Source organism: Centrocercus urophasianus, unplaced genomic scaffold (assembly GCF_019232065.1).
Source record: "Centrocercus urophasianus isolate 14NV4802_14NV808 unplaced genomic scaffold, USGS_Curo_1.0 seq_32, whole genome shotgun sequence".
In the NCBI taxonomy this organism is placed as follows: Eukaryota; Metazoa; Chordata; class Aves; order Galliformes; family Phasianidae; genus Centrocercus; species Centrocercus urophasianus.
The window spans coordinates 2,745,615-2,772,439 of NW_024884889.1; the positions used below are offsets into that span (position 1 = coordinate 2,745,615).

The 26,825-nt window shown below is 34.2% G+C and overlaps 1 long non-coding RNA gene across 11 annotated transcripts in view; it reads right to left on the reverse strand.

Moving 5' to 3' along the window:
- The window catches only part of LOC122166179, a 49,658-nt gene extending 23,818 nt beyond the window's left edge, over positions 1 to 25,840 (reverse strand). For 7 of the 11 annotated variants that reach the window (XR_006170704.1, XR_006170702.1, XR_006170697.1 and 4 more), the window contains exons 1-6: positions 24,617 to 25,840; positions 15,044 to 15,225; positions 13,419 to 13,634; positions 11,880 to 11,954; positions 6,464 to 11,470; positions 5,944 to 6,068 (exon numbers count right to left, since the gene is read on the reverse strand). This is a non-coding gene — a long non-coding RNA (uncharacterized LOC122166179). The remainder of the gene's footprint in view (positions 1 to 5,943; positions 6,069 to 6,463; positions 11,471 to 11,879; positions 11,955 to 13,418; positions 13,635 to 15,043; positions 15,226 to 24,616) is intronic. The other 4 variants (XR_006170699.1, XR_006170703.1, XR_006170700.1 and 1 more) reach the window with 4 other exon arrangements.
- Between the last annotated feature and the right edge of the window lie 985 nt (positions 25,841 to 26,825).

Sequence of the window (26,825 nt, forward strand, 5' to 3'; positions counted from 1 at the left end):
TATCAGAAACCATGCTTTAAGCATAGGTAGATATTTTTGATTTATAGCCAAATGAATGAGGCCATCATACTCTTTTGTTTCTCAGAAAGCAAAATAGAAAACACTGCAATTTGGATTCATAGTTTATTAGATGGGAACAAACAAATAATTCTTTTAAAGCTCCGGGAAATAATCCTATTTGCTTGGAGTTCATAATATATGCCTGAAGAAGAGTTGTTTTTAACTTAATCCAGATTATGCTGACCCAGTGTATACTGACATTTACTGAGCTTTAGTCTTATTCTCATGCTCTTTAATGAGATCCATTACACTTGTGCATCCACTCACTCAAATTGAAAAAGCAACCCTATAGCCTTTGGATTTCAGTATCTATATGAGTTATGCAAAACTCAGATGCTCTGCCTTGTCCAAAAGCAGGCTCTTGCTTTTTGTTTTACAAACTGATCTCTATTCAAGAGGCTGTTTCAATAACTTCCCCTTCTTACTTGTATCTTTCTTCAAAAATCTCCCGATGATTAACAAAAATCAGTATAAAAGAAATGTTTTCTAAAATATATTTTACTGAAACATCTCTGATCAGTTATAGACAGTTCTATCTGAAAATGAAATCTGAAGCTTTGAATCCTGTGCAGCTTGTAAGTGCTTCAGTAGTTAGTTTTCTGGGCCACGCTTACATTAGGAAGAAAACCTTCAAAGCTCCTTTGTACGTCCTTTATATGGCATTTCAAGTATCCTCGTAAATTCTATTGTTGAGATAAATACGCTTGAGACGCTATCGTCCTCCATCTTACATACTCTAAGGCAAGGCATAATAACTCAAAAAAATTTATTGCTTCTAGCAGTGGAATTCCAATGAAAGTGAATGCAGATGTATAATATATTCAAGCAGTTATTTCAATTTAGTAATACTCTCATATCACTTAGAATAATGTCTTTTTAAAATTTATTTTTAATTCTGCTGATTTGATTTGATTCTGCTGAGTTAATTCCTATACAAATACTGATATTTTTTTTTTTCAGTCAGTACTTGACAATGATCTCAGTTAAAAAAAAATATTTATTTTTTAGCATAGAGTTAGAGATCATATTCAGGCTTACCTATTTCTTAACCTGGATACTTTTCTATCCCTATATATGATAAAAATCTTGAAAATGCTTCCTGAAGAACAGCTAAACTAAACAACGTTTCTGTGCACAGATGAAGTTCAGCCCTAGGTCTCATCACCCAGTTTCAGTTATTGTGGCTTCCTTTACAGTAGGAACAGATTCGAGATGGGTCACTGCTAAAACTGATTTCCTAGACTTCTGTCCACCTTACTTGCCTGTTTTTTTTTGTTTTTGTTTTTGTTTTTTTTTTTTTTAAAAAACAAACATAAAAACAAAAAAACCTCATCTCCTTTCCAAGGACAGAATACCAGAATAATATCTTGCTTACTACCAAGACCTTTCAACGTTTTTCGATTCTTTTGAGAATTAACAATCAGAATAACAGATATTTCTAAAGGATTATGTATTGCATGAAACAGCAAGAGGATAAAAGAAACCCTAAGATTCAGTAACGTATCATTCATTTTAAATGGCATTGGCTTCCTTCAAAGTTTTCTTGTTTTTACCCTTAGATTTACTTCTTAGTGGCAGAAAAGTAGTAACGGTTCACAAAGTATTTTTTAAAGAATAACTTGAGTTTAATAAAGTTGTTCAATATACTCATAACATTATTAGAACCAGCATTTAAGGATTGTAAAAAAGAATCTTCAAAGTGCTCAGCTTATGAGATTTGCAAAATTAACTTCGTAATTGCAGTACGCACCAAAATACTGTGCTGATAGGCATTTTCCAACCGAATGGAGTTCATTCCTAGCATTAAATATTACGTAGCCTGTCTCTGATAATTTCGGTTTACCCGCGGATGGGTTTTATAATAGAAACAGATTTCCCAGTTATTTCTTCTAGACAATAATGTCAAACTACTCCACCGATTGCATATTGTCAGCCTGCTCATTTTGTTTTAATTTTTTTAATCTTGTTTTGAGAACTGAATTTTGAAGGATAAATCCTGTTTACACAAACTAGAAGTCTTTTTGTATTAAGAGTCACGTTAGATGTTCGGAGGAAATTCTTTAGTCAGAGGGTGGTGAGGAACTGACACAGGTTGCCCAGAGAAGCCGTGGGTGCCCTGTTTCTGGAGGTGCATAGGGGCTGGTTGGATGTGGCCCTGGGCAGCCTGATCTGGTTGGTGGCAGCCCTGCCCATGGCAGGGGGTTGAAACTGGATGATCTTTGAAGGTCCATTCCAAACCACAATATTCCGTGATTTTATGACATCAAAGGGCAGACACTAGCAAAACAAGAATTAGATGCCTCTGAAATGTGACTGACTGGTATTTCTAAAGCTTTTTCTTTCTGTAAGTCACCACACTAGCATGCCTACCACGTAAGGATGCCTGCCAAACGTTAAGTGGCTCAGGAGTTTATCTCTAAATGAATATACATATATGTCCACATACAAAATTTTTCATGTTTAAATCTCACAGTTTTTAAAGACGTTAGAAGTTTGGAAAGAATTTAATACAGAGCACAATACAGAGTGGGGAAACCTTTCAATGCCTATTTTAATTAACTAGTTAGTTCAGTTCATACCTATTTTATGGCTTGATACACAACATTAACAGTTCATTACATGACTACCTTCTTACTGAACTTCAGACAGGGAGAACCTCTAGATTTAAATATTCACAGTGTTATCTTGTCTGCTTAGGTTTTAGCTAGCAGGTATAACAATTGAAATTCACATTACTAACTTGCCATCACCTTGGAAATCTTTTCTCCTTCACAATTTGCAAGGGAAAGATTCAGTGTATTTTTATTCTGATTGAAATCTTTATTGAAAGATGCTTCTCGTAGAACCTACGATGTATTTCTGTTACCAGATAAAATTAACCGAACATACTTGAAAGCAACTTACTACAATTATTGCAATTTTTATTATATTATCTCTTCGCTTTTTATCATATTGCCTAAATTAGCTAGTGAAATAAATTAATAAACAATACATTGCAATGAACTTTAATAAAATAAGTTATTTATTTTTTATTTCATAGCATCAGCATCTTGAAAAGAGGTGGAAATGGAAAAATTCAGTAATCAAGTATGGCATACCTAGTAGGTATAATCTCCACTGCAGCTTGTTTTTCTTTTCTGTCTGTGAATTAGTCCCCTTCCACAAGGGTAATTGATTCCAATTTAACAGTACTAAAAGCCTCTTGATGTTCCTGTCTGGACACCCTCCAGTCTTTGAGGGAATTATATCATGTGTATGGCTGTTTTCCAGCTTCTTCCTTCTTTCTTTAACTATCATATTCAAAAAAGATCTTTCCATTACTTGTAAGCCTTTGGAAGCAGAACAGATAATTAACTATCACTTTCTCTGATGCTAATTTTAGAATATTTCTGCTATCTTAGTTTGCATTCTGACTTGGGTCATTTAAACAAAACATACGAACAACCTGTAAAAACATATTTTTTTTATGATATGTGAGAAAGCGAAGAGACAAAGCTCTCAGTACTTAATCTACTTATTAAGTAAAATGTATTTAAACAATACATCAGTAATTCTCATGAGAGTTTCTATTTTTTGCATTATACAAGATGGAAAGAAAAATCAGATCATGATCTGTCAATAATGCAAAATTTTTTCAGTAGATTGAACACAATGAAATAAAATCTTCAGAAAAAAATTACGTTTGAATTGAAATATTTCATAGTTTGTGTAAGTCATGAGGCTTTTCCATCTTAAACTCTCTAGTGTAAACAAACATACTTTATTAAGTGTACCTATAAACCTGAGACCACGTAAATATGTGACTGATTTTTTAATCTTATCAAGATCTTCACTAGTTTGCTAGGTTTCAATCAACAGAATAGTTGATGCATTGTTTTTTTGCTTTGACCTGGAACTGTAAATACTAGAATAATGTAAGCGTGAGGGTTCCTGAAGTAGAGAAAGAAAAAAGAAGGCTTAGGGTTTGTTCTCCTGCCTTTTTGTTTCTTCCTCCAAAACATGCTTTTTAGGCATTGTATAATCAAAGACTATTAGGATGTTATAATCACAAAATAAACAAGAGAGTTAGGCAAAGCAGACTGATAACAAAAGAGAAAAAATAGAAGACTTACCCCTATCCTGGGCTCACTCACAAAACACCAGCAGAGCAGATCTCCAGAAGAGATCCTTCCCCACTGCTAGCCAGCTCTTAAATAGGGCTAGGAATTGCCTTCACCTGTGCTCCTCTGGCTGACTCACTGCCCACCTCAGGTGATCAATCAGAGGTTCAGGCTATGACTCAGCAGTTCCCATACAGGTATGCACAGCATAACCTCCATACCTAAACGTTATGAGGATCTGATGCATGCTTTCATTTAGACACACAAGTCACCTTCAGAATATTTATTTTAGCCACTAGTGAGTGTAAGAAAAACAGTACCATGAATAAGCAATCCAAGTAAGAGTAGACAGCTCTGGATACTTACTGGGAGAGAAAAAAAAAAAAAAGAGCTGTTCATATGGAAGAGATATCAGAATAAAAGATTTCACTGACCTAGTCTGACTGCAAAATTTCAAGTCACAATTGCTGGGCAAAGTCTATCATTTTATAAAGGGTGGTGCAGTGAGATAATCAAAGGTGAAAATATCCATTGTTACCCAGATGAAAGCTAGTTCTCTTCAGTCTAGATCTGTTGACTCCTAAGGTTTAAGCATAATTTATGTCAGTTCTCAGACTCTTTAATTTCCTTGAGAAAGTCAGCAGGGGCATGAAAACCATGAATTAGTAAAATGAATACTTTTCAGCCTGTTCCATATCCACCTTATAGCTAGGTAGAGCTTTATAGATGTTTATCTTCAGCACCCAGGAAACTGACTCTATAACTACTGAGTTGTCTCACATATTTCTCAGATTTTCCCCACAGAACTACTCTTATACTAAACTCTAGTTTATTTCCACCTATCTTTTTCTTTATGTCCTTAACCTTCTTCTTTTTTAATTATTTTTATCTCCTCAACTATTTCTTGACTGCATAACTGTATCTGTAGAATTGATAACTCACTGAATTATTTTTGCAGAATCCTAACATTATTTCAGAATGATAACAAAGTAGAATAAGAAGGACCTTAAAAATCATCTAGGAGGTATGTTAAATAACACTACAAAAAGTTTTTAAAAATCTGCAGTCTCTGATGGACGTCAATGACATCAGTAAGAAGAACTATTTACAGTTGCAAAAATAGGAAATAAAATCTCCTAAGAAATATTAATGCATGTTTGAGGGTAAAGTAAGTTCCGACTAACTTCAGCATAGCTTATTCTCGTAGATTAGAACAATAAAATCTTGTTTTCCATTTTCTTTTTTTTTTTTTTCCTTCAGACACAACTTTTTCACTTTTTTTTATACTTGTTGTGGTTTTTTTTTCCCCCTAGAACTACTCAAAAACCAGTTATATTTTCATAGTGTTAGTTGAGTCTTTCAAAATTCCTTCATCGAGAAAAATAAACACAGTATGCATAGAGGCTATTCCACTTTCAAGAATGGAACTCATTTAGGACCTTTCTTAGATAACCAAAGATTTAGATCAATTTAATAGCTTTCTAGACAGTAGCTCGACAGTGCAATATATCAGGGAATATTTTTCTACCTTTTTTATTTTCACACATAGAACATAACGTATGTATATCATAGCAAATAGTGGTGCAAGGATCATTTTTTAATACATTAATTAAATTAAAAAAACCCAGCATAGAATATTTGAATAATAAATACATGATTGAGTTGTTGATTTCCAGTAATTAATAAGAAAAGAACACTTTCATGTCAAGCAGAATATATACCCAACACATCAAATAATCAATAATACTTTTTCCCATCTTCTTAGGCTCAAAGCTTTTCTTACCATGGTTAGTCCAGATAGTCTCCTGTTGAGCATTTTGCTGTGCTTTGCAGAATCACAGTTCATCCCCGATGCTGGTAATTACTGCCATGTTAAAGGACTGTTCCCAGTGATGTCATGTCTTCCCACTACAATGACCAGGGCAGTTGAAATAACATGGAAAAACCCCACTACAACTTACAAAGGGCATTACATAGAACTAGATGTTCTCATGTAGTAAAGGAATTACGCTTCCAAGCTGGACTGGCATTAAAAAAAAGTCCTTTCGCTTCCACCAAAAGGAACCATACCCAGTAAGACTTACATCAATAGGTGCTACAGGTGGAAGAGGTATGTGCCCTCAGCTTATGACTCTGGTATCAAAGATGAACAGTTCTCTCTTCACCTCTTTCAAGTCTGATGCATTTTAAAATATTTCTACTGTGTGAGGAGCATATATTGCACTTAGTGACCTATAGAACTTCAAATAAAATTCTAATACTTTCCTCGCATTCTTTTTTTCCTTCTAACTCATGTTACATACCAAATTTCCATCCACACTGTGGTACAAGCTCTGTGCATTGTATGTTTCTTTTTTTGACACCAAGGAGCGTCTCATCAGTTTTTCCAGGAGGATAGGTATCAATTCAAGACCTCCTGGAAAAAGAAAACAGTAAAAATTTGCGAAGTTGCTGGTTAGTTAAAAGGCTTGCTTTTAGTGAGATGAGTGGTGGAAATATGTGATTACAAATTTTTAATCTTCTGTTCATATAAATATATGGATTAGGAATGTATTTTTAAGGTAAAGCTTAATTGCCCGTTGTAGCAAGTATATTATGACATAAGTGGCAAAAACCAGGGCACAGCTCTTCTTCTTCAAACAGCTTGGAGACTGGTCCGTATTCTGATGAAACAGCCGCAGAGATGGTGCAGAATAACAATTCATAATTTCCTATGAAGAGGAAAGAGACAATTCAGTGGTTCAAACAACATCACTCAAAATAATATTATATTGTTAATTAAACATCAATGTATAATCTGAAAAGATGCCTATTTTCAGATGGTAAAGAGAAGTCATCCAGGGAAATGCAGTGCTTCTTTCCTGCTCTGAGTACAAATTACTTAATTTTTCTGAATTTTGGACATTTGTCCTGAAAACTAAAGTGTGATAGCCTGCACTTAAACAATTAATCTGCTTTTCTTTATAAAAACATAAAAAACACGTGTCCTTGAAAAACAAAACAACAAAACAAAACAAATCAGAATGCAAATTAAAAAAAAAAAAGACAAGTAACACAAAATCTTTAAACTTCAAAAATGTAGAGAAATTGAATCCTGTAATGAAAGTGATTTCATGACAAGCTTCTAAATATCCTACAAATTCATTGTTCAAGATTGTTCAGTTCAAGATGTCCATTTACTTTAATGGGCTCTTCCCATCCCCCAGCTGATTACATACTAAACGATATAGTTTATTTTTGAAGGCTAGTTTGGTCATACACTTAAAACAAAATGATAGGCATCTCTAATTGCTGGCAACAGACAAAAAAAACAAAAACCTTATCAGTTAATGCTAAGGAATACCACCTATGGCCTATCATAAATATGTGAGTAGAAAAGTAGAATTTCTTACATGTTTTTTTGTACTTTCATGTTGCAGCACTACTTGTATAGTAGTCCAACATTTTCTCAAGATATATGGAAAAAAGAGGCAGGTCTCACTAAGCATGTTTTATTTGACTACTGTAACTGCTTTTTAGGACTTCGAAGGCTTTAAACCTTCAACCCTACCAATGCCACTTAGCTTTCATCTACGTAGCTTTCATCTGCGTAACAGCTGACCTGTTAAATCACAGCTGTCTGTAATAACACATTTGAAATAAGACAAGGTTACTGTCCTAATGACAATGAGCCTTTATATGTGAAAAGCATGTAAAACTTTAGAGAGATCAAGAATGAGTGCTTTTTCTTTCTCTGTACAGCTTCAAAGAAAACCTTTGCAGACTAATAGTTCAAGGGTGCTATTAGGCAGTTTCTCTCATTTGAACAAAAAGGAGTGCTCTAACTCAATTCTTCTTCTTGCTACAACAATCTAATCTTTCATTTTAACTTAGTAAAATAAATGGTTCTCATTGGGTACAGAATTTATACACATGCTGCTTATGATACCATTTAAAGACAGAACATTGGGCAACATGTTGCAAGGAGTTATTAGTAGGTATCAGGACGAAGAATCATACTGTAACTACCATAGTGACATCACTGATTTATTTAAACAATACTATCAGCATTTTTTTTTGCCCTTTTATCTCTGTATTATAACCTACTTCCTATTATACTTATTATTTATCTCAATTCCCACATAAAAAAGTGTTACTAGCTCTTTTGGTCTTCTTCCCAGTTTCAACATTCTGTCTTGATCACTGCTTGAGCCATTGACAATAGCAATAATTTATATGAAAATGAAGCACTGTCAACTACTTGTTCCAAGGCTTTTCTTTCACAGATTTCCATTAAATGAGAATAAAGAACACCCATATGTTATCAAGAACCTCACAATTTCCCATTGATTTCAAGCTGAGACTTCTGAAATCCATCTCTTCAGTTTTGTTTATTCTTTAGTCAACACTGAACGTCTCATTTTTTTTTTTTTCCTAGTTGTATGTACAGAACAAAAGAAAGGAGAAACTATAAATGAAATTTCCAAGGAAAAGAAAGCAGTCAGAGTTGCGCCATTTTGGAAACCAGAGTACCAATAATTGTTATATAGATTTGCAGATCTGATATTAGATAGGAGATGAAATGCAAGAAACTTTGAAATTAAATACTCAATAACAAAGTCTTATAAGCTTCCTCTCTTTAAGACACCTGCTATGCAGCAAAAACCTGGGTAACGTACTCTCCCAGTTCTTGTCTTCTGTGTCTGTACACACTACTATCTTCTCCCTTAGATGTGTTCACAGATGATCACTTTCTTTCTAAATTCAAGTTGTTAGTTTCTTCAATTTTCTTAAAAACTGATCTTTGTTCTGTCTTATTTCTGCCCAAAGTCAGACAAGAGGAGAAAGCACCTCTGTTCATTTTGAATATCTCCTCTAGTGTGGTCTCAATCCCAAAGGCTCACTTCTAGGAGCACGCTACAGGAGTTGCTTTGCCTGTGTACAGCATTTTTTTTTTTTTTTTTTTTTTTTTTTGTGCACCCTTTCTCTGTACAGGAGTAATAACAATGAAGTAAACACATAAAGAATTCTGGTAAATACAGGCCCTAAAGTCATTCTTCTCCTCAGGCTGGAGATAGAAGTATACTTATTGTGAACATCAAGAAGAGTAGGTAATATCAGACCTGTGGGAAAATGGAAATTAATGAAAAATACTGTATTTTTTTCTTCCTTAAAAATCTTTGCCAAATATTTGGCATATACATAAATATTTGCCAAAAAACTTATAAGGTAATAGACTGAGGGTTTGGATAAAGCACTTAGCTGATTATAAAAAAGAAACAAGTACTTTATGCACTACTGAAGTATATGGTAGACACGCTTTAACACATTTCAGCAGAACATGCATTTCTTAGACACAGCGCTCCCCAAAGTTGCCAGGTTTGCCCATTGATCTTAGCGCTTCCAGTAATTTCCAGACTTTACGAAGACCATGTTTCCAATCCTTCAAAAGGGAAGATAAAGCATTCTATGTTTCATTAAATTTTATCCTTTCCTCCTCTTTCCCTTTCCATACAATCCTGAGCAAAACATGCAAGAAAGGACACTGAACTCACCCTCCCCACTACTGGTGTTTTCACCTGAGCTGGGGAAAGCTATGCTCTTTCTTCACCTTCAAGGGGGGCTAACAGAGGTGACACAAGTGTTTCAGTACCTAGCTCTTCATCTTCTTTCCTCTGTGCTCAACAAGCATCATCCTAACACCACATTGTGGAGAAGCAAGCCACCCAAAATCTGGAAACTACTCAGTACCAAAACCATGCTTCTACCCTTTTTAATATGTATTTTATTTCCTATGTGATAAGAAATGCCATGCTTCAGATTTAGTTTAATATAAAATGCATTTCTAGTGATTCGGGAGTGTGGTACCCACAGTTTTACACATCACTTCACCAGAGGCTGGTTTTCCTCCTATTGAAGACAATAGCAAAACTCTTGAAACAAAAATAGAAACTGCTGGAAAATGAATATGAACTATATCCTTTCAACAATTTCTCTGCCTAATGGAGTATAGTAAAGCTCTTCTACATAACTTCTGAATAATACTTTATGAGATTTTTTTTAACAAAGTTTCATTTAATACTTCTTTGAGATTTCTGGTTAAAAACAAAATCTGATTCATGCTTAACAAAAGAGAACAATAACTCTGTGTGTGAGGGAAGTCGAGAATTCAGATAATGGCTATGGTTTCTGGATAAACTGCTTTGGTAACATTAGCGTTATTCTTGCTTACCACAGCTTTCGACCCCAGGAGACAGTGCTCTTCCAAGTCATTTTCTTTTTTTTCTTTTTCTTTTTATTTTTTTAAATTATGTGTGGCATAATAATGTAGCATGTGGCTCCTTAATATAATACAGTGTCAAAACAGTAGTTTTCAGTAGTTTTCACTGAACGTTTTTAGTGGCTGGATACAACTGAGACAACATGAAAACCTCACTGCAGGCACATATCTTACCTTTGTTATGAATGAACTTCAGTTTTGCAGCAAGGAAAATCCTTGGATCTTCCTCTGGCTACCTGCTAGACCTGGTTTCCCAAGAGCAAAAAGCTCATACAGGTTGGAAAAGGGGAAGACAGTAATAATGTACTAAAGCCCAGTCTGAACAATTTATAAAGACACCACACTTTAAATGATACTATTATCATATATGCAATATTATTACTATTATTATTATTATTATTGTGCTCCCAATACCAATTCTAAATAAAAAAAATCTACTCGTGCTGGTTTGGCTTGGATGTTTGAAAGTCAGCAGAACAGAAATTGAAGATGTTAACATAATTTCTGTTTTGGAAATTTTTGATTTCTTGATCCATGAAGGGTCATATCCTCACTTCATAGTCAATCAGTGGAAGTCTATTATTATAATGAAGAATTTGTTACTGAAATAAGTTTGATCAAATGAGCTTAAAGCCAAAAGATGGAGTTTTGCTAAGCTGTTCATGCCCTGTCTTTTCATCATGTGGATTTTTCTGGAACTTTTTTTCTCATAGGATGCAAATGCTTTTAGAGTCTGTTTATTATAGTAAAGTATTTTATATAATAGATATCTATATTTTATATAGTATGGTATAAAATAATGTATTATATACAGTAAAATATAAGCCTAAGCAGTTAAGCTTAGTAGATGTAGTATGGTAAAGTAGAAAGAATTATCCAACATCAGTGCCTTGGTTACATAACAAGCTAACCAATCTATTTTCTTTAGTGATTGCTATTACTCGTTTTTATTGTTACTATAGGAGACCCACAACAACTTTCCCAGCAGTGTTACCTACATAGGACTTGATTATAATGAAGTGATTTGGAATCCACAAAGAGAGAGGTCACCCTACAAATAAGGATGGAGATAATCACATTTTCCAAAGGGATTTGTTAATTCACATTTGGCCAAGACATTAAAAGCAATTATGATATTAAGCTCTTATGGATATTAAAGAGGGTCGTTGTGGGTAAATAAACATGCATTATAATAGAAGCTTTTTAAAAATTGAAATTTATTCTACAGATGATCTCCAACAAACCATAGAGTTCCAAATGCCAAGGAAATTTGAATTCTCCTGCTAAACTTCTAAATTTTACTGTTAAACTTTAACTAAGTCTAACTAGGCAAACATAACAAATATGGTCCTTTTAATAAGAATTATGTTATAACAGCCCCTGACCAACAAAATAATCACCTTTAAGAATAATAAATAGTGCTATAGAAATCAATAGACATTCTCATAAAAGTAAATTACCTTAAGTATTTGTTTAGATCTTATGAATAATTTGGTCTTCACTTTTTATTTGAAAAGTATATTCATTATAGCAATCTGTAGTGAGTAAAGGAGATAAATTATTAAAAAAGGAATCAGCAAATAACTGATACTACTTTCTGCAGCTGCACATTAACAAATCCAATGTGTATCATTTACTACCTTCAGACGCTAGGAAAATTCAGAGTGAGGTCTTGGTACTATTATTGTGCTTTGCTAAATTGCTGCAGCCATAGAATAAATCCACCTTCTGTGGTCATGAATAAAAGGTTAATATTAAGCTAATAATAGAAATGCATAAAATTCCTGAATAATAGTCATGAAACACCCAAAGAAAACCTGTATATATATGTATATAGAATAAAAACGTGACTAAGGTGTTGTTATCCTTTCTACAACCACTCCATTTACAAAGAGCTAATACAAAGATAGATATTATAAACTCATATACACTGGATCTACCTTCTCTCCTCTCAACATGGTCTTTGCTTTTATTTTTCAGATACATTGTTCAGTGGAGGTAACTATGTTTCCCAAGTAAAAAGTTTTCTTTCTGGAATAATTAGTTAAGAATGGAAAAGGGAACACATGATGAGGCCATTTACTAATAATCATAAAATGCTTTGTTTGGCACAGGATGGTTGACGAATGGAAATTAATTACATTTAGAATGAATAGAAATAGAAATATTTTGTTTCTGGAGTAAGTAGCAAGTGAACTGTAATACATCAATGTATGGAGACAGACATCATTTGCAATGCTGACTCTCACTGAGTTTCACCGCTGCAAGACCTGCCTTTTTCTTTCAATTATCCCTCCAAAAATCCATAGATGAAATAGAAACAATGAAAACTAATGAATTCCTATAGGTATGGCGATATTTGATAAATAAATTACAATCACAAGGATAATGCTGCAGCTGCTTACAAGTAAAGAGATTTGGTAAACTCTCCCACAACCTGAAAAAATGCTGAAAAGTTATTACAGGATGCAGAATTACAGTTTGCCCAAACACTGCTAAGAGTAGGATGGACAGATTAGAGCCACTTCACTTTTAAAGGAATCATACCTCCATTAGAGATCCCTCTTAAACATAACATGTATGTTTCACTAGAAAAGTAATTTTCCACTTAAGTCAACAGGAAAAGTTACATACAATAATATAACTTTTCTATAAATATTTTAAATATCCTGCAATTAAAATTCACACTTAATTGAGAGGGCAATGGCACAAACTTGGATCAAAGTGTTAAAGAATAAAATGAAGTATAACTAACATTTTTACAGTTGCTGACAGACAATAAGTACTGCTTTCCAATTCTGAAGCTCAACACACTAGCAAAAAGAAATGGAAAGGTCATTTAAATTCTTGTTACTGAATTAAGTTTTCTCTCAGGTACTAAGATTATTTGTTACTGTTGTTTGTTAAAAAAAAAAAAACAAAAACAACAACAACAAAACCAAAAACAAAACAAAACACGCAATAACTAGTTAATAAGCCAGAAACAGAAGACATCTTACTTGAGCAAGAAGTCCTCTCATCCAGGTCTTGAAGTCTGCATTAGTGCAGTCAAGTAATAGTGATGTGTCTTTGCCCTCTCTGTGCCAAGAAGAACACTGGATGTAGAGAGAAATTCCTAAATACCTTTAAAACAACTTTGATTTCCTTCCCACTTTACAAGAGTGAATTCCATGGATAAACATGAACTCTAAGAGTCAAATCTAACCAAATAGTTTCTAGAAAAAAAAAAAAAAACAACAGGTAAAAAAGCCACTCTTGTAACGTAGAAAGGTTTCTTGCTTTTATCATCATTGATAAGACAGACTATGTTGAATGTGAAGATTTAAGTAAGGAACATAAAGTGTGATGTGTAAATCACATAGCATATGTGACTAAGTGCTGAAAGGAAGCAAAAAAATTGGTCCTGTAAAGTAGTCCTCAGATGCTGTACAAAACAGGTACTGGAGTCAAATCTTCATAACGTTTTTGGATAAAATGTGAGTTTAGAAACTACAAACGCAAAAGTAGAGCAGGAGCTATTACTATGTGGAAAACTATTTCAGTACTCATTTCTAGCACCTCCATGAATAACTTTCATTAGTCTTCTTATCCTACTACACAGACCAAAGGTGAAAGACTTCTCCCCATTAACTCAGACAGAATATAGATCTCTTAGTAACAGATGTGCTCTTGCAACTCCTGAAACAGCCTCCCTCACATCATCTTCCCTTACTCCACTTGTAGGTACAAATTGTCAGGAACATCTTTTTGTCTTCTAACAAGGAAGGAGGCAATGCTCTTATTTTATAGCAAAGTTGTATTAAAAATTCGATCTGTGTTCCAACTGAAGCCCTTAGTGCAGCTCACAGCAACAATTCTTCCCTTACAGTTAGCATCTACAATGGTATACCACCCACTAGCTTCTGGATTATCCAGCTTGAAAAGCTTTGACTGTACTTCCTCAAAAAACAATATGACATTTGGAGTCGAGAAAGTTGAAAAAGCAAGAACTCTCCTTAGAGAGAAGTCTTTCTCTTGCTTTTGGGTTGCAACTAGAAAATTTCAAAGTCTCTTGATACCAGACCTACCTTCCCCTTTTCTTCCTTTTTAATATTATTGTCTCTCTTTTAATTATAGTAGCACCAAGAGACCCCAAATGCAATCAGTGACTCATTCTGCCAGTCTCTGTGAAGACATATGGTATGAGACAGTCCTCACCCTGAAGAGCTTACAGTTTAAATAGACAAGACAATAATGAGACACATTAGCATTATTATCACATCGTCCCAGGTGGGAAATTGAGTCACAAAGATGAAAAGCAACATGTTCAAAATCACATCTACACCATACAGAAAAGGATGGTTCAGTCCTCTCTAAATTAACAAGTGTTTAAGATGATACATTGGAAAGGAGTGCTGACTTGTCAGCTTCAGTCCAGAAGACTTGCACCCTCTTGGCTGAGATTACAAGCCCAGAAAGAAAGCGTTGCATTCTGTGCTCTTACAATACCTTCAAGTCAAACATCTGTACTACAGTTCCATTCCTGTTCAGTCTGGGGGAACATGCATAGATTCTCTTGGAAAGTACGTAGTCTAGACATGGAAATTCTTAAACACCCAATTCAACAGATTTCTTTAAAACTTACCTTTATTTGTTTTATTAAGTTACTTATCCCCAGAGTGGGAACATGGCCTTGATTATAGACATACTTTCTCCACAGACTACTGATCATGGGAAGAAACCTCTCATTTTTCACAGCAGTCAAAATCTGAAGGTGAAGCCAAGTAGTGTGCGGCACATCGGGTTTTTCATGCCAGCCTGGGAGAACTGTTAAAAATGAACAATATTATAAATATTTGGAAAAGAATACAGTAAGGTAAAGAACAAGGTATGATAGAATATAGCTTTAATTTCTCTGGAGAAAAAATATATATATTTGTGAAATGATTTCATTTATAAAATTTTCAATTCTTATTCTTCAATTTTGAAGCCACTCGACACCGAAATACACAGTTACATTAACCTCCCTGAAAAAATCTATCACTTCTTTGCTATATCTGAATAGTCGCATGTAAAATACCATTTATTTTATCAAGAGATTCATCAGTAATCCTGAGCTTCGTAAAATTTATTTTTTTATTTATTTTTATTTTTTTCAGATCTAGCGGAACAATATATATCTTGTCTCAAGCTGTTCTTGTCAGGACATTTTTTCTAATCGTTGAGGTTACCCAGTAAACATTCGTAATAATCCTTAGTAGTTTTCCGTTCTGTTTTCGAAGCATAAATATACATTCATAATTTCTTTTGGAATTAAGAAATAAGTTCCATCTCCTTCCATCAATAACTCCCCGATCCTCCATTCCCCCCCCCCCCCAAAATGAAGGGAAACTCTTTTACCACTTATTACATCTTGTGAATTTCATTCCTGTCCATATATGCTATTTTATTTTTGTCTTACTAAAAAAAAAAATAAGTGTAAAGTGTATGATTACTGTTGCTTATACTATCAAACAAGTGAAGATACTTAGTAGTACTTGTATTTTATATTTATCTGTAATTTTTCTCTCCATTCAAAATTTTGTTCAAAAAATATCACTACCAAGCTGGCAGGTAATACATTTTTATTTTAATTATTTCCTTCTCAAGCACACATTAAAAGTTTAGATAAATTGTAAATATTGTACATAAAAAACATCTGTTTCTTTGAAGAGCTGGTTTCTCTGCAGAGGCAAAATTGAAAAAAAAAGGACAAGAAGAAATCTCTTGAACAAGGGCCATGCCACAGCACAGATTTATTGTAAATAAAATCTAGATCAATTGTAACAATAAAATAATAATAATAATTTTCCCTTAACTTTTGTCTTATGGTAGCATCTCTGACTTTGTAAAATGAATGCTAATTTTTAAATTTTGAAATTAAAATTTACTTCTTATTCCTTACCTGTAAGACCATTTATTTCCACAACTCGAATCTGAATCGCTGAGATTAGATTGCATATTACTTACTTACCTGAAACAGTAACTAAATGTCAGTTCATCAATCAACTCTCACAAAAGTCTGTGTGAGATGGAGAATGACATACTTTTTCAGATTAGAAACATGAGGGAAAAATATTTTATGCAAGCATACTAAAACCAGCCCTGTTTTCCAAGTTTCCTGATTTAGTAAATCTGTACATTGTGTGGAACAGTTACAGTCTCCAGATGTCACTTATTATTTAAACTCAGTGGTGTACTGAAAGGTTTTGTAGGAATGTAGAAGAGAATATGGGTGCTTTGAATCAATTACAATTGGCCTGAGAAATGCTCATACTAATAACTTGTGATGAAGTCCTGCTTCAATTAAGAATTTTCCCCATGTTCTTTCATATAGACTTTTACATTCACTGAGTATTCACGTTATCTCTAGAATCATTTGCATATTTATCTAATATTTAAGGAGGTATATGATGGCCTCTAGTGGTGCGTATCAGCATAAAAATGCTGAACTGCTGGTTTATTTCCCCAGCACTTGAAAGTTAATATAAAGCAAAAAACAAATGTACATCTGAATTGGATCTTCTAAATGAGACAAACAGCAGAATATGACACACAGCAGAGAATGTGAATCATCACTTTTTGTTTACGAAAGAAGAAAAAACTGTAAAAAATCATTCAGTCAATACTATTGTATTAAAAAAAAAAAAAAACAAAAAACATTCCAAACCTTTACAATTTCAATGTTTTTTCTCCCTGGGGTTTTGATTACAAAACAAAGCTAAAATTTAGCCTGCTAATACTATCAGTCAGTACACAAATGGGGATAGGACAGATACTGAATTGGATAAAATCCATTTACATTTCCACAGAGAAGAGCCTTATGGAGTAGATTCTTTTTTTCACCCTGAATTAATCCATCACATTTTAAAGAGCTTCATTACTGCATTGTTGAAATATTTTAAGAGAAAGACAGTTCTTGGTACATTTATTACTAACAGTAAAAATATTCAAATAAAATGTTACCATATTAACTGTTCCCCTTATTACTACTTAAGTCAGAGAACTCTAAGAGACTTCACACAGCTGACAGAAGGTATTGTCACTTTAGAAAAGACAGATGAATAATCAACTAAACAATAATATCTTCATCAGCAAGTTAAATATTGAACAGCTATCTATCATAGAATAATGGAAATGCTTATTTTGATAGAAACTTATAAAATATTTCCTCTTAAATATATCAGACTTGAAATTTTTACTTCTACATAACCAATCCCACTTGTAAATTAAATTTCAACAATTTTAGCAAAAAAATATAAATACTCAAACTTGGTTTGGAATAGGCAGTAATTTCAGTCTGAAGATTTTTGTGTGTTTTTGTAATAAATATGAGCATTCATAGATACAAGCTCCTTTTTTATGCAACTATGCATACAAAATGTGCATATGTGTGTGTGTATATATATATATATATGTATTTATTCCAAATTAAGCAGTTCATATTTTTTTCTGAGAAGTTTCTATATCTTACTTTTAAGAATCTGTTGACTAACAAACTCACCAACATTTCTATTCAACAGAAGATTAATTTACAAGAAGTTGAAAAGCAGAGCTACTGATCTCAGTCAGCATCCTCTGTAGCTCTGCTTCAAGCAAATTGTCACAAGCTAAGTCACAAGATAGATAATTGCCTTAGCTCATTCCCAAGAAAATTTCAGAGATATAAGAACACAGTAAGGTTATTCAGGGAGCTTCTGAATTTATCTTTCTCCCAATCTCTTGCAGCTGCATCTTTCCTTATTCAGGGCTATCTGTGAATTTAGTCCACATCTTCGATGGATATAAAGTTGCAGGCAGAAGGACTAATTGTATTTCCTAATCTGAAAGTCACCGCACAAGTATTATAACCCAGACGGAATACGAACATCACAAATCTTTCTCACACGATTTCCACATTTTTGTGAGGTTGTTCAGGTGCAATACAGGGTCTTTTTATAGCCGTTGCAGTTTAACCCAGCAGACTTTTGAAATCTCAGGAGGGCTAACGGAGAGACATGTCTTGTGAACTGCACTGATTGTCAGTAAGCAAAACATTTTCACATTGGAGCAGAGCAAAAAGTAAGAAAGAAAATGACTAATTGCAGGATAGTTAACTGATTAGGCTTTTATGCGTCTTCTTCTAAGTGCAAGGGCTGAAACTGCAACATTGTATTACACAATTCTGATAAGTTTTCAAATACGTACAGGTAGTACATGTACCTTATTTCTTGAACATTCTGATATTTTCCAAGATCTTATGAGTTTTCAGCATCTTACTATTTACATACTGCTACACAATCCTCCCCTAAGAACTGTATTCCACAATTCAGGGTTAGTGAACCACATCCACATTTTTTTTTTTTTGAGCTAAAGTGAGTCAATTAAGGGAAAACCAAGGAACTATTTTTTTTCAAGGGTATTTTCTCTTGCAGGCTCTTCCATCCTCTGCCTCCCTCCCTGTTCTACTCTCCTCTCTGTCCTTGGGACCTGGATGCAGAAAACAATGTGAAATGTTAACAATAAAGTGATTTTTATTTTCCTTGTGATAGATTGGATGAGCTACTAAGAAACTCATTGCTAAGAAGCAGAATGCAGTGAGCACCATCATCTGAAGAGCAGTCACCAGCCACTTTCTGAGCAACAGTGATGTTAATGTACAATGCTATATCTTAATTGCCATCTCAATTGGCTACTAAAATGCTGCACCGCACATTAAAATCCCTACCCCACAGATGCACAAATTCTTACCAAATGTACAATCCCTGAAAATTACCTTTCAGCTCATAGGAATGATGCCATGTGAAATGAGCTGTCTTAGCTCCTCTAATTTTTGGTTAAAGAAATAAAATTATTTCTTTTAAATTTTAAGTGTACACAATTATGTTGAATGGCATCTTCAGCCAAGGCAAAACAAAAGTAACTTAAGTGTACTTACTGTATGCAGGCCTCAGAAGTCTACAGCAGAGGTACTCTGGACTTTTCCAGAAATTTTTAACAACTTCCAAGGTAAGTACTGTTCTATTTCTTTGGGCAGGGGATGAAGGGAAAACGTAGTAAGAGTTTGTTTCTGGAAACTTGCTGGTGCAAGCAAGCAGATGAAAATGTAAATGAAGCAATGAAAAGGAAAGATGAAAGTTAACACAGAATTGAGTTCTTTGATGCAGACGGTAGGTTTATGGATTAGGGTTAGACAAATTTTTTGTCTTATCTTCTGAATACATAGATTTAGGTGAGAACAAGGAAAGAGAGAAAGGTAGATGTAAAAGACAAGGTGGTGTAGCAAGCTCATGTCGCCCTCCCTGAGTCATAGCAGCTCATAAAAAGTCAATTCAAAGGGATATGTGGAATATAGCAAATACGTGTTTCAATTGCATAAGCTTCAAAACATAGGCAGGGTCTCTATGTTTTATATATCCAGCCAGCTGAATTTTCTGATTTGAAGGGTAGAAACATGTTTGATAGACTTGAGAATCTTACCTCCTCTTCAGCTCTCCGCAGAGATCGTACATTGACTGCTACATAGTCCACCCCGGCAGCCATACCTTCCTGATATGTTTGAAAGGTAGACCTTCCTGACACAGTTTGAAAGGTAGAACTAGTTATTACTATGTGAAATCAAGTTTCTTCAATGTATTCAGAAGAGCTAATCCATAAACATAGTGTTTTAAGCATTTCTGGGCATCATAGATCTTGCTTCATTTCTTTACCTGGAATCCTGATGTATACCTGCCTAGAGGCCAGAGACTATTGCAGCGTTTGGCTTAGGTCAGACATTATTTATTAGTCTGCTCCAAAGACAGGGTCTCTTGAAGCTGCAGAGCAATAGCCCCAGGGATTCTGCTAGCAAGGCTGTCCTGGAGCCTGAGACGTGGAGGGAAACTTGCAGCAAGCCCAATGGAGCTGACAGTGCTGGCAGTTTTATTACTGGTTTTTACCTGGTATGCTGACAAGGACATCAGTTTCAGCTAAAAATCCAAAAGGACAGAAAGTTCTTATTTGTCAGAGAATTCAGATGTGTGATTTCTCTGATACAGCATGAAGCCAAATCTTGTTGCCCCTCAAGTGTCCACATGTACAAGTTAGAAACTGCTTGTTAGACAGCTCCACCACAGAAGTGATCCTTCTTTTTATTTATTTATTTAATACCCCTTTCCTTCCCCAACACTCCCAGTCTTCCTATAAACATAAAACTGTTCAGACCTTAAAATTAACAATGTATCCCAAGCTATTTAAATGTAAAGGGTGACAGTTTGTATCATCTGCTGCTGGAATTTGCAGATCTCTGTTGTTACAGGTCAGCAAAATTTGCAAAGTGTTTTATAATTAACTCTTCAAATAGACAAAGTGCTTCTCTGGAACAGAAATGCTCTTCCTTCTACCTCCTTTTAATCTGATACCTTCCGTCATCACTTAGAAATACAGTAACACATGAGACTACTGGGTGATATTCCAGCACACACAAATGTAGGAGGAAGCTAACGCTAAGACACTACAGTGCTCAAATGAAATGAAAAGTTCTGCTTGGAAAAAACGTTTTGGGATTTTTAACTTTACCTTTTCAAGAAAGGTACTCATTTTTGTAACTTAGCAGGCATTTTCAATTTCTGTCCCTAAGATGTAAATACTTCTGAAATTAGGGAAAAAAAAAAAAGAAAAAGGAAAAGTCAATCCTGTTCTAAACAGTCTAACACTTAGAGGTGGATTTTCTGTTTCTAGACACCAGAGCCTTCATTACTTCAGGAAAATACATCTGTTACCATGTATAATGCAGCTGTCAAAGGAGAGACCAGATGAGCATCCTTTAAAAAGAAAAGTGAAATCGACCTTACCTAGAAACCAACTGAGGCTCTGCAGAAAAGAGCATCATGTTGAATAATGTCCCCCCAAATACATATCATCAACCTCAGCCATTTTTCTTTCTTGTTTTAAATTATTTCCTTTAAATAATCAGAGTCACTGCTTTATGCAACAACAATAGCATGTGCTAGGAAGATGCTGCACTGGTGACCTTGGATTTTCCAGCCCATTACTCCTGAGTGGTCTCCACAAGACTGCTACATTGCCACCTGCCACATAACACCTCCTCCAATGACACGAACAAGTCAAACTATTCACATTTCTCCGCGTTGTACCCTGCTGTGTCACAGAACTTATTCTGTGGATCTGTGAACAGAAAGTGACCGAGGGCTGTGAGTGTGCTAAGGATCTTCCCCACTCCTACACCCTCTTTTGTCACTTACCTGACAGACATTTCAGAAAAAGAGAAAGGAAGATGAACAAAAATACTACTACTTTCATCCTGGTTAAAGGAGCATTTCAAATCAGCAGATGGTGCAAGCTTTACTAAGACATTAAAACCCTACTAAATACTACTAATTAAAATCATTTTTATGAAAGGATCTTAGATACTTGCAAGATGAAGACACATACACATTCTGAATACCTATGTCCAGAAAAAAAAGGTCAAAACACTGCCTTCATCAACTTTCACATGCAAGCCATATTTGAAGTAATCGGCATAGTTGTTTTCCTTTTTATTTCTACAAAAGCAGCTGACAGACTACCCACAGACCCTAAAGAAAATTGCCTCAGGGCAAGACAAAAGCTGTCAATGTCAAGATGCAAAGATCTCTCTGTGGAGGAAAACATTCTCAGCAAGCAAAGTTGATACAACCACTGATGTTCAAATATGCTGTTCAAATATGAAACATAGACACTTGGAAAGAGACTACCACAGTCACACCCATACAGGAAACAGAAGTTTTGGCAAAAAAATTTGGCATGACAAAAAATGCAAACTGAAAGCAAGCATAAGGCCCATGATGGAATTTAGAAAATGGCTTGCCATAAAGAGAAGAGCTGATAGGAAAACAAACATGCCTAGTGAACTAAATATAAAAAACATGCTGGCTGGCAACACCAGCCAAGCGCTGGCCATTACCAGCAAGTAGTGATGTTATTTGAATCAAATGTAAAGGGATCATTTTACGTCACATAGAAAGAAGTTCCAGATGCAATGATATTATTGTATTTTATTGAACTAATGCAACAATAACAGCAGAAAAGGTTTAATAACTTAACCCAGAGAATTAGTAGTACATTTTCTGGTTCAAAAGCTTTTTTAATTTCTACAATGGATTTTGACCACCAAGAGTTCTCAATAAGCAATGTCATTTTCTTTTTGCCTAAGCATCTCCATTTTCTATTAGACAGTAGAAAATAAATGAAATCACTTGGGCCATTCTTCTCGTTTTGGTTGTGTTTTGTAGACAAATCTGACATTTCATGAGAAGAGAATTACTTGAGATATTTAAATACTTCAGAAAATTTTAGAGCAGTAAATAATTCTGTATGCCCTAAAGGTCATAATTTAAACTTGTCTCATCGTTTAGTGCACTATTTTCCGTAGAATCCTTGAATGCTCTTGCAAAAAATTATTTAAGGAAACTTTGTCAACTGATGCACACATCTTTATTCTCACATCCTATCAGACAGATAAACCTTGGCATCCTCAGATTAGTCACCCAGAGGAGCCAATTGTCTAAGAAAGGAGAAAGCTGCAAATTCGTTTTTGGGAACCTAACTTTGAACTACAGTTAATCGGTCCATTGAAAGTTGAAGAATCAAAGTTCTCAAGATAAAAAAAATTCGTATTTATGTATCCATCATGACAACCAAAAGAAAAATTCAGCCAAGTTTTTACCCCCACCTCAAGTGCACTTAAATATACATATAATATATAAATAAATATATATATATATATATAAAATATATATAAAATCAGGAAATTCACAAAAAAACCCACGTCCAAGTAGCAAATTAAAGTAGCAAGATGTAAGAATACTTACTCTATACAATTTGATTTGTTTTACCTGTTTTGTAAAGGAATTCAGGCAGAGTTAAGATAATAAAGCCACTACTGACAGAATTAGGCATTCATAATAGAGGGCAGGTAAAGCAATGACAATAACGAAATAATCAAAGTAAACCTTATTATCTTCATTAATTCTCTCTCACTTTTGACTACAGTAGGGACATTAACTTGCTAATATATTCTACCCTATTCAAAGAGAAATGCATCCCTTGAGCAAATATACTAAATTATTAATTTGTTTATATCAGGATTTATGAAGTAATAATTATTAATAAAATATATCCATGAATTTTCCAGACACAGTCTTTAGGAGTTAAGTGTGACTGTTTATAGCTGTATACAAACGTCCATTTATTTAGACTTAGATCTAGCCTGCTAAGATTCTTAAAACCCAGATTTTTTTTATGCAATGGATCAGAAAAAAATATATGGCTTATTTTATTTGTCTATTTCTACGATTTTATAGATATCTTCAAGATCTTTTTGTAGTAAAGAACACAGCCTGTAATGAATTACACATTTCCTAAAAAAATTTGCCAGGCAGTTGTGAGCAGGGCTAAAAAAACAGTGTCTAAGACAAAATAATCAGTTGGCATATTCAAAGCTTTAACACATGTCATCTAAGAGTATAACATGAAAAAACAAACAAGCTATTCACTCTGGTTTCAAAACCACTTAATGCTGGAAAATGTAGCAGTTAATAAGCACAAACCAAAGCTCTAAATCCATGCCCCTTCATAGAAAGTTAGATTAAAAGTGTTGCATACATTATTTGCTTATGTGTGTGCATGTAGGAAAGTAATTGAAATCCATAAGACTACTAGGGTCTGGTAAAACTCTCGATGCATTTTTACCTAAGAAAACCTAAAGCATTACAAATAGACACGAAGCTTCAAACAGATATTTAGTTATGTATGTTTTTTCATTTCATAAAGGACATTTAGATAGTAATTTTAAACTAGCAAAACAGAAGAGATGTGAAGATCTTCAAAACAGTGTTCTCACGTTTTCACAAAAGTTTAAAACAATGATTTCTTTCATACTTCTTCCATTATTAGTCACAATTATGATTCATGACCATTCAAGTGACTTTCAAAACAAAGTCTATTACTGCTAGTCATTCACATGAATAATAGAATCACAGAATGGTTCATGTTAAAGAAAATCTCTCTATTCATCTGCTTCAACAGATGGGACACCCAGAGCATGTTGTCTCGGCTCATATCCAGGTAGCTTCTGAAGATTTCCAAAGACAAGTTTCCACAACATCTGAGTAACCTGTGCTAGCATTCCTTCACACGTACAATGAAACGGATTCCTCACCTTCAGAAGGATCCTCTTCTGTTTCATTCTGTGGCTACTGCATTTTTTCTGGAAAGCGTGAAGCTTGATAAATAATCAGTGAATGAATTTTCCTCAAGAAATCATTCTGCAGATTAAAGTTACCTGTAAATTAGAAGCCCTACAGTACTACCATAAAAGACAAAATAGACAGTACAAAACAAGATCTATTTTGCTATTACTTAAAGCTTTCAATTCACATAGCAATGCTGATGAGCTGACTATGTTTTCTGTTGTGACAGATATGCATAGCCATCTAGAACGTGGCTTGTCTTTCATGTTGCTTTCACCGCTGCTGAAACACATCAACCACCACCACTCTGCTTACATCCACTGTTTTGCCTCCAGAAACCTTCAGCAAGGCTTGATGAATGTCCACAGATACAATTTTTTCCACATGAGTGAAGTCAATGACACACTGCTTCATGTGCTTTTCCATGTCAGATGCCATTTTGTCAGACTGTCCCTATGCTGCAACCTGTCACATGGCAACAAATTTGAGCAGAACATTCACAGGAAGATTCACCCTCAAACATAAACACAAGAGAAAAAAAAACAGAAAACAAGAACAAAAAACTAGATTTAAGAATTCATCCTCTTTTTCTACAACACAGTAACGAGTATAGTTTACTCCTCAAAACTGTTTACTGAAGAATTTGTCTCTTTTCCAGAAGCATAGAAAGTGGAGATCAAAACTAGTATACGAAGGCATCAACAGTAATCAATTCTTTTCTCTATCTGCAACTACTGATAGGAACGTAGTCAAAAATTCAAATGACTTAAGCTAGAATGCTCACGTTAAAAGATAAAATGCAGCTATAGAAAGGAAAAATCTCCCCCAAGATCTGTCTGTAGCAGAGGATTAGAAAAGGTTTATCAAATTCTATATTTGAAATAGTAGGAAAATTCACAAGAGAGTTCTCCTAGATGCAAGGTTTTATTTCTATTTCAGATTACACTAAAAAATGAGAGACTAGAATCAAGATATATTTCAACTTCAATAACTATAAAAAGACTTAAATCTGTCACTCTGAAGCCATACAAAATAACTATAAAAGTCACAAGAGACGTAAGAATTATGACTTTGAGGGAAAATACACATTCAGTGGACCCTGACTGACAAAAGAAGGTTTAACTGAACAACAGTATAAATACAAACAAGAAAATTACACATTCCCCAACTCATTTAAAATTTAGAGGAACAACAATTTTTTTTATTAGTTCCAAAATGTCTGAATTTTAAGATCTTTAAAACTGAAGGATAGAAAACTGAAAGAACATTTTGCAACTGTCTCTAACTTCTTAAATTTCTGATATCTATAGGGAAATACTAGAGGAAAAGACTTTTTTTTAGAATACTTTTCAACAAGTTAGACCTAGGGGAAAAAGCAGATAATAGAAATAACTATAAAAGTGTCTAAGACTATGATTTAAATTCCAAGTTAAGTTATAAACAGTGCAATTCAAAAGCATACATATTAATGGTAATATTCTTCAAAAGCAAATGCAACTCTGAGTTATGACCTCATTATCTGCATTAAGAGAAACAAACCACTGTAAATACCCCCAAAATATTCTTGATTCTATGACAACTGAACGAAGACCTTAACAAAACTTCTGGATGTCTAAACCTCACATAACTATATTACACAACCCAGATGTGTACACTCAGTTTCTGTCATAGTTTTCGCTATTTTACAGGTAAGAGTTCAGCTTGCATACTTGCATGAACATAGATCACAGTAAGTGGAATAAAAATTGCTGTCTCTTTTGAAAACTTGGCAATGTGACCTTGTGTAAAATTAAGATTCCTCATTGTTTTGAGAAATATTAACCTCTATTCTCCGTAAAGCAATACAGAAAGTAAACACAGGTTCAGAAGATAGCTCAAAATATAAAACGAGTTTTGTCATGAAAAAACAGCTTATGACCAAACTATCCACAGTTCACTGATTTCTTGAAGAAATTCTCCATTATGTCTAGTATGATAGGCTAAAGGATTCTGCAGTTTTTATGTGATCTTCAGAGTTCTTTTCAAATGAATATGATGTAATACAAAATTTTAAAAACAGCAACTAACCAAAAGAAAATAAAAACACACTAAAAGTGAATGACTTGCAATCAAAACTACAGATACCTAAAGACAACTATTTTAGCTAGATGGCACAGACGGGCAATTAAAAAAAAAAAA